At 39.6% G+C, this 9738-nt stretch overlaps 1 pseudogene; it reads left to right on the plus strand.

Annotated features, from left to right (window-relative positions):
• LOC100340561 (UBX domain-containing protein 6-like) overlaps positions 1-9534 on the plus strand; it is a 28042-nt pseudogene extending 18508 nt beyond the window's left edge.
• Positions 9535-9738: the final 204 nt, after the last annotated feature.

The raw sequence follows: 9738 nt of genomic DNA on the forward strand, positions 1-9738 counted from the left end.
TTCTCTCCTCCCTTCAGAAAAAGGTACTTCCTTCTTTGATGGCCCATTCTTTCCACTGGGATCTCACTTGCAGTCAGTTGCAGAGGTCTTTGATTTAGGTCTTTTTTTTTTCCAGTGTGTCTTGGCTTTCCTTGCCTAAAATACTCTCATGGGCTCTTCAGTCAGATCTGAATGCCTTAAGGGCTGATTCTGAGACCAGAGTGCTGTTTAGGACATATGCCATATTTTACATGAAGAAATCTTTATGTCAGGGTTCTTCTTTTGGGTTACATTCTCTTAACTTCCTGCGATATGCAATTGTTTTAAAAATATGATTTAAAAGGCCATTTTCACTAAATCTCTTTGTTTAGTTGCCACTTAGTAATTATTCATACCAAACTGCTCAGTTTTATCCTAATCACAATTTATCCAATGATATGAACATCACTTTTTATTTATTTTTATTTGATTTTATTACTGTCAGCATTTTATAACATCAGTCAGTACCCAAGTTGTAGGCAAGTGTTAGCATTGTGGGTTACTATTTTTACTGAGAGTTTATTAACTCAAAGAAACTGTAAGCTTTCCTGTCTGCTTTAAAGTGCACATTTTTTCTGTACTACCTATGTTCAGTATATTCTTTCCCCCATTCAAGTTCTTTCCCTTCACTGCATCTGGATTGTGATGAGATTCAATTTAACATTGGAATTGAAATATTCCACAGTGTCCTTCTAGATACAGTTGTCTTAAAGTTTTCCATTGATTTACGGAGTGATGTTTTCTTGATTGAAAATCCTGAAGCTCTATATTTATTCTTAAATAAAATTGTGATTGTTTCTCTGCATTTCAAATAAATAATTCTTTTTAAAAAGAGAGAGAGAGAAAGATCTTCCCACCCTCTGGCTCACTCCTCAAATCATGGTTGTGGCGAGGACTGGATCAGGAACTAGGAGCTTCTTAAAGATCTCCCACAAGGGTGTAAGTGTCCAAGCATATGGACCTTTTCCACTGCATTCCAAGGTGGATTATAAGGGAGCTGGATCAGAAGTGGAGCAGCCAAGATACATTCTATTAAGGGTTCTAACAAATTACTCATTCTATTGAGAGTAATCACATTATATATTATTTATGAGAACGTGAATTGATTTTACCTCTGTCATGTCGTAATTACGATTGCCTGTGTGTGCTATTAGTATAACAGTTTTTCCCAATATTAACACTGTGAGTGTGTGGCCATCAATGTTAGCTTTTTCCTGTGTGATAATGAAATCACAAAAAATTCTGTGATTTACAATGACACCTTTCATGACGAGTTGATCAGAGATTTCTAGATCTGGCGTAGTAATTAATGCTATGATCAGATTTCTAGATCTGGTGCAGTAATTCATGCTATGAAATTCATATGTTGATTATAGTCTAAAGATAATAGATAATTCATAATAAATTATTTATTTGTATCTTCTTATAGCTATTGTTGATATTTAGTCTTAATTTGCAATATTCAAACCTATGTTATAATATTCGTTCCTTTTGCCTTTCAAAATATTAGTACCACATGTATATTATCAATACTCTACTATCAATTTCTACCAATTGGTAGACTATCAATATCTACCAATGCTGGGATAGTGAACCTGTGACCATCTTGGATGGGCTTCTCATTGAGACCTAACCTACCGGAGGGTATTTCTGTACATTCTCCTGAAAATGTTGATGTTCACATTTTCTTTTATTATTTAAAAATCTGAGGAGGATGTAGGGAAAAGGGGGAGAGAGAGAGAGAGAAGGAGAGAGAAAGAGATCTTCCATCTAATGGCTCACTATACATAGCTGCACCATCCAGGGCTGGACCTGACCAAGTCCAGGAGCAATGAAATCCATCAGGTTCCCATGTGGGCAGTGCCATTCAGTTAAGTATTTTTTATCATCTGCTCCCTCCCAGGCACAGTAGAAGTGATCTGTATCCAAAACAGTGGAGCTAGGACTCAAATGGGAACTCTGATATGGGATGTGGTGGGATGTCCCAAAGGATCATTTTACCAACCTGTACACATTTTCTTGGACAAAAGTAATTCTTTTCCTTTTCAAGGTGATTCATTCTTTGCCTTCTCTGTAGTTTTAAAGGACTGCAAATCATCCTTATATTTTTAAATTAGCAAGTATAATTCTTGACACACATTTCTTTAATATTTTCCTGATAATTGTACTGAATTTAACATTTTGACCTTTTTGTAATCATCTAATTATCATTTATCTCTATAGTTTTTAAAATTTAATTATTTGAAAGTCAGAGTTACATAGAGAGAGAAGGAGAGACAGAAAGGGAGAGAGAGAGGTCTTCCATCCTCTGGTTCACTCCAGAATTGGCTGCAATGGCAGGAGACGCACCAGTCTGAAGCCAGGAGCCAGAAACTTCTTCCGGGTCTCCCACCCAGGTCAGGGGTCCAAACACTTGGGCCATCTTCTACTGCTTGCCCAGGCCATAGCAGAGAGCTGGATCAGAAGTGGAGCAGCTGGGACTTGAACTGGCGCCCTTATGGGATGCTGGCACTGCAAGTAAAATCTTTACCTGTTATGCCACAGAGTCAGCCCTGAAAGATTTATTTTTAATTCCCTCTTGAAAATCATAGTATGGAACACCCTGGGATATTATATCTTTAAAATGAGTAATGACATGTATTCATGATATTCTGAAAAGGAAAATTCATTGCAGTAATAGCTCCTGTGGGTTAAATCTAGCTCATTTCTGTTTTTGTAAAAAGTTTTATTGGAATACAATCCCATCTATTTACCTATAGCTTACTCATATTTTAGATGACAGCAGAGGCATTACAGTCCACAAAGTCAAAAATACTTACTACCTGGCTCTTTATAGAAAAGGTTGTCATACTAGTTTAAGATTAAAGATCTCTGGGGGCCGGCGGGGTGGCTCACTTGGTTAATCCTCCACCTACGGCGCCAGCATCCCATGTGGGCACCGGGTTCTAGTCCCAGTTGCTCCTCTTCCAGTCCAGTTCTCTACTGTTGCCTGGGAAGTCAATGGAGGATGTCCCAAGTGCTTGGGCTTCTGCACCCACATGGGAGACCAGGAGGAAGCACCTGTATCCTGGCTTTGGATCAGCATATTTCCAGCTGTAGTGGCCATTTTGGGGGTAAACCAATGAAAGGAAGACCTTTCTCTCTATCTCTCTCTTTCTCACTGTCTATCTGTCAAATAAATATGTAAAAAAAAGACTAAAGATTAAGATTAAAGATCAAAGATATTTGATATGTTCTTGTAGGTTTTATCCAACATTCAGAAATGTTTACAGAATATGTAACATTGTAGGCAAGCCCTCAATAAATTAATTTAAAGGTCTATCATTTGAGCATTCATACATTGGAAACAAAACCCAGAAATCTTATAACTAGCCTGTTGTTTTGTTGAAACAATCCCCATTATGTTTTGTATATGATACATATAATACATTAGAAAAGTTCTTATCAGAGGTGTGCATATGATTCCACAATATCCAGGGTTTTGTGTAGGATCTAATTCCAGTGAAGTTCTTACAAGATAGAAAGGATGCTATGTTTCAAATTTGAAGAGATCTTACTAAATTACCATCTAAAAGAATGCATTAATATCATTAACTAATAATGTATGAGAATAACATTATCCTCATATTTCCAACACATTTGATTGAATTAAATCAATATGATCAGAAAAAATAATTTTTGTTCACTCTATGTTTTGTTAGGATCTATTTATTTAGTTATTTGAAAGTTACAGAGGGAGAGGGAGAGACCCAGAGAGAGAAAAAGCTTCTACCTGCTGATTTACTTCTCTAATGTCCTCAATGACCAGGGATGGGCCAGGCTGAAGACAAGAGCCAAGAGCTTCCTCAGGGTCTTGCACATGTGTGGCAGAATCCCAACACCTGGGAAAAATCTTCTTTCTTAGGCCATTAGCAGGTAGTTGGATCAGAAGTGAGCAGCCAAGACACCTACTGGCACCCATATGGGATCCTGGCATCACAAGTGGTGGCTTTACCTGCAACACCACTAGACCCTTCGTTTAAATTTTTTAATGGTTTAAATTCTTTATCTTTTGCAGAACTTCATAGTACAAATTACAAATATCTGCAGATGTTTCCACGTATTTGTTCTAGCTTAATTTGCAACTTGTGTATAGTGAATTATAATTCTTAAAAATATGGGAGCCATGATGAAATAAACCTGTTGTAGGCTTTTTTAAAAATGAAATACATTGTTCATACCCAATAAACTTCATATTTTTCAAAAATTTTTCAGCTGTTAAGCTGTTTATGTTTTCATTGAGTCAAATTGTATGAAAATCTTTGCAATTCATTATTTGATTTACTTGAACTTAGATCAAAATATTTAATATTTCAGTGTGTTTTATATATTTGAACTTCTGTGGCCTCAGGCCTCCTTCTTTTGTAGTAAGGTATGATGAGCACTTGAGAGAGAGGGTTATGTATTTGTATGTGAATTCTTAATATAAATATATAACTGTCTTTTTCACTTCAAGTTCCTAAGTGGTAATTCACAAATATGGTTATATAATAAATATGGGTCTTTCAAGTCTTCGGATCATTTACAAATAATAAATATGTACTTCTAGCACATAAAGCTTACTTTTCTTGTACTTATTTATATTTTGTAAACACCAAATATCTCAACTAACTGTATTCTTATTGAGTTAATTTTACATGCTTTTTTTTATTTTTTAACTTTTATTTAATGAATATAGATTTCCAAAGTACAGCTTATGAATTACAATGGCTTCCCCCCACCCCCCGATGACTTCCCTCCCACCCGCAACCCTCCCCTTTCCCGCTCTCTCTCCCCTTCCATTCATATCACGATTTATTTTCAATTTTCTATATATACAGAAGATCAGTGTAGTATACATTAAGTAAAGATTTCAACAGTTTGCACCCACATAGAAACACAAAGTGAAAAATACTGTTTGAGTACTCGTTATCGCATTAAATCTCAATGTACAGCACATTAAGGACAGAGATCCTACATGAGGAGTAAGTGCACAGTAACTCCTGTTGTTGACTTTACAAATTGACACTCCTGTTCATGGCTTCAGTAATCTCCCTATGCTCCAGTCATGAGTTTCCAAGGCTATGGAAGCCTTTTGAGTTCTCCGACTCTCATCTTATTTAGACAAGGTCATAATCAAAGTGGAAGTTCTCTCCTCCCTTCAGAGAAAGGAACCTCCTTCTTTGAAGACCTGTTCTTTCCACTGGGATCTCATTCGCAGAGATCTTTCATTTAGGTTTTTTTTTTTTTTCCCCAGATTGTCTTGGCTTTCCATTCCTGAAATACTCTCATAGGCTTTTCAGCCAGATCCGAATGCCTTTAAGGCCGGAGTGCTATTATTTAGGACATCTGCCATTCTATGAGTCTGCTGAGTATCTCACTTCCCATGTTGGATCACTCTCCCCTTTATTTATTCTATCGGTTAGTATTAGCAGGCACTAGACTTGTTTATGGGATCCCTTTGACTCTTAGTCCTTTCATTATGATCAATTGTGAACTGAAATTGATCACTTGGAGTAGTGAGATGGCATTGGTACATGCCACCTTGATGGGATTGAATTGGAATGCCCTGGTATGTTTCTAACTCTACCATTTGGGGCAAGTCAGCCTGAGCATGTCCCAAATTGTACATCTCTTCCCTCTCTTATTCCCACTCTTATATTTAACAGGGATCACATTTCAGTTAAATTTTAACACTTAAGAATAACTGTGTATTAATTACAGAATTAAACCAGTCATATTAAGTAGAACAGACAAAAAAATACTAAGAGGGATAATGTATTAAGTTATTCATTAACAGTCAGGGCTGTGCTGATCAAGTCGCCATTTTTCATAGTGTCCATTTCACTTCAACAGGTTTCCTTTTTGGTGTTCAGTCAGTTGTCACTGATCAGGGAGAACATATGATATTTGTCCCTTTGGGACTGGCTTATTTCACTCAGCATGATGTGTTCCAGATTCCTCCATTTTGTTGCAAATGACTGGATTTCATTGTTTTTTACTGCGGTATAGTATTCTAAAGAGTACATATCCCATAATTTCTTTATCCAGTCTACTGTTGATAGACATTTAGGTTGGTTCCAGGTCTTAGCTATTGTGAATTGAGCTGCAATAAACATTATGGTGCAGACAGCTTTTTTTTTGTTTGCCAATTTAAATTCCTTTGGGTAAATTCCAAGGAGTGGGATGGCTGGGTCGAATGGTAGGGTTATCTTCAGGTTTCTGAGGAATCTCCAGACTGACTTCCATAGTGGCTTGACCAGTTTGCATTCCCACCAACAGTGGCTGAGTGTCCCTTTTTCCCCACATCCTTGCCAGCATCTGTTGTTGGTAGATTTCTGCATGTGAGCCATTCTAACTGGGGTGAGGTGAAACCTCATTGTGGTTTTGGTTTGCATTTCCCTGATTGCTAGTTATCTTGAATATTTTTTCATGTGCCTGTTGGCAATTTGGATTTCCTCTTTTGAAAAATGTCTATTGAGGTCCTTGGCCCATCTCTCTTAAGTGGGTTGTTGGTTTTGTATTTGTGGAGTTTCTTGATCTCTTTGTAGATTCTGGTTATTAACCCTTTATCTGTTACATAGTTTGCAAATATTTTTTCCCATTCTGTCGGTTGTCTCTTCACTCTCCTGACTGTTTTTTTGCAGTACAGAAACTTCTCAATTTGATGCAATCCCAATAGTTGATTTTGGCTTTGACTGCGTGTGCCTCCCGGGTCTTTTCCAGAAATTCTTTGCCTGTGCCAATATCTTGAAGGGTTTCTCCAATGTTCTCTAGTAACTTGATGGTGTCAGGTCGTAGATTTAGGTCTTTAATCCATGTTGAGTGGATTTTTGTGTAAGGTGTAAGGTAGGGGTCTTGCTTCATGCTTCTGCACGTGGAAATCCAATTTTCCCAGCACCATTTATTGAAGAGACTGTCCTTGCTCCAGGAATTAGTTTTAGATCCTTGATCAAATATAAGTTGGCTGTAGATGTTTGGGTTGATTTCTGGTGTTTCAATTCTGTTCCATTGGTCTATCCATCTGTTTCTGTACCAGTACCATGCTGTTTTGATTACAACTGCCCTGTAGTATGTCCTGAAATCTGGTATTGTGATGCCTCCGGCTTTGTTTTTGTTGTACAAGATTGCTTTAACTATTCGAGGTCTCTTGTGCCTCCATATGAATTTCAGCATCATTTTTTCTAGATCAGAGAAGAATGTCTTTGGTATCTTGATTGGGATTGCATTGAATCTATAAATTGCTTTTGGGAGAATAGACATTTTGATGATATTGATTCTCATCATAGAGATCTTTAACGCCTTGGTTAAGTTTATTCCAATGTATTTGATTGTTTTTGTAGCTATTGTGAATGGGATAGATCTTAGCAGTTCTTTCTCAGCCGTGGCATTGCTTGTGTATACAAAGGCTGTTGATTTTTGTGCATTGATTTTATATCCTGCCTCTTTGCCAAATTCCTCTATGAGTTCCAGTAGTCTCTTAGTAGAGTTCTTGAGATCCTCTATGTAAAGAATCATATCATCTGCAAAGAGGGATAGTTTGCCTTCTTCCTTCTCAATTTGTATTCCTTTAATTTCTTTTTCTTGTCTGATGGCTCTGGCTAAAACTTCCAGAACTATGTTAAATAGCAGTGGTGAGAGTGGGCGTCCCTGTCTGGTACCAGATCTCAGTGGAAATGCTTCCAACTTTTCCCCATTCAATAGGATGCTGGCCGTGAGTTTTTCATAAATTGCTTTGATTATATTGAGGTATGTTCCTTCTATACCCAATTTGCTTAGAGTTTTCATCATGAAAGGGTGTTGTATTTTATCAAATGCTTTCTCTGCATCTATTGAGATAATCATATGGTTTTTCTTCTGCAGTCTGTTTACTAAATAGGCATGGAAGGGATCTTACCATTCTCCAATCCTCCCACTACTGGCTCTTGCCAGGAACCATGTATTTGTAAAGCAAAAGCTACAATCCCATCTGAAAGCATAAAATGTAGCAAAAAAATGGAATCTTCTCTTCTGTAATAGAAGCAAGTGGGAGACATCTTCAAGAAACAATGAGTTCCCCCTCTTCCTGACCTGGGAGGGTTTTGCCATTTATTTGTTCAGGTTCTATCAACTTAACAATGTCTGTGGATGGCGCAACAGCTCAATAGGCTAATCCTCTGCCTAGCGGCGCCGGCACTGCAGGTTCTAGTCCTGGTCGGGGTGCCAGATTCTGTCCCAGTTGCCCCTCTTCCAGGCCAGCTCTCTGCTGTGGTCCAGGAGTGCAGTGGAGGATGGCCCAAGTCCTTGGTCCCTGCACCCCATGGGAGACCAGTAGAAGCACCTGGCTCCTGGCTCCTGCCTTCGGATAGGTGTGGTGTGCCGGCTGCAGCGCGCTGTCCACGGCTGCCATTGAAGGGTGAACCAACGGCAAAAGGAAGATCTTTCTCTCTTTCTCTCTCTGTAAAAAACAAACAAAAAAAAAAAACAATGTCTGCAGCAAACAAATGAAAAAATTGAGAGTATCATTCACAACCCACATTTCACATTATATCAATTTATGGGAGACAAATTTCAAAGGATATTTTTGTCCAAAAGTAGAAATCATTACCGAAATTATACTTGAACTTATAAAATGAAACACTCTAAAATCTTGAATCTGTATTTAAAATAAATATCCAGGGTAATTTTTACAAACTGCATTGCAGTTACTCTGGGTAAATATAAGTCCCTATAATTACATAGCCTACATTTTCAGAGTCAACACAAAACCAGAAAATTAAACTGCCACGTACAGAACAGTGAATCCCTTTCAGGAAACAGCCACTGGCAGTGAGGCCAGTGGCAGGGGCAGGCCTGGAGAGGAGTGGGAGCAGGGAGTCTCCGGGCCAGGCCTGCAGCACCTACTTCCTGCACCTGGGGAATTTGCTGGCAGAGCCTGGCAAGGTCACAGTGCCCCTGCAGCTGCCTTGATCTGCTGGGAGGCTACCATGCCTGGGCCATACTCATGCCACCGAAACCGAATCTCAGAGCATGGACCCTGTTGCCTACCTTAGCACCATCAGCTCCTACCTCCCATGTTCCTGGCCCATAGGCGGTTGCTGGCCCAGGGCACCACATGGGTCACCCTGCACAAGCTGTGAGGAAAGCTTGGTATGAAACAGTGTCATGAGTTTTAGTGTGATTCGGCCCAGAGTAGAGGGTTGTCTGTACACTGCGAGTCACCCAGAAGCAGAAAGTCCCTGAAAGGGGTTTGTGGATCTGCAGTCTAATCAGGGTTTGCCTCCAAGGCCTCAGGAAGTAGCCAAACCTTACGGCTGATCAGAGCCATGGACTCACTCCAGTGAGACCCGGTCAAGGGCAAGGGGAGGAACCTCCAAGTACTGCTGGCCACGCTGCCCACAGTGCTGTGTGACATGGCAGCCGCCTGACTCCATGGTGCTGCTTCTGAAGAGGTAGTGCCCGTACTCCATGCTGTTTGTACATTCTCCATTTCAGCCTCCCATGTCCTCCTCGAAATGAACCGTGGAGCTGAAGGACACCTGCTTCAAATTCCAGAACCATGCTCCCGGTCCCTCTTCTGAGGCCACAATGGTCACGGCTGCACACGGGGCTCTGGAGGCTGATGAATGTTATTTGGGTTGCATGCAGCCATCAGTTGGGTAGAAGAGGGACGTGGGCTCCCAGTACCACTTGTCCTCTTGTCAGCCCAGGACACAAGGAGAA

This window comes from Oryctolagus cuniculus, chromosome 20, assembly GCF_964237555.1.
Source record: "Oryctolagus cuniculus chromosome 20, mOryCun1.1, whole genome shotgun sequence".
Classification (NCBI taxonomy): Eukaryota; Metazoa; Chordata; class Mammalia; order Lagomorpha; family Leporidae; genus Oryctolagus; species Oryctolagus cuniculus.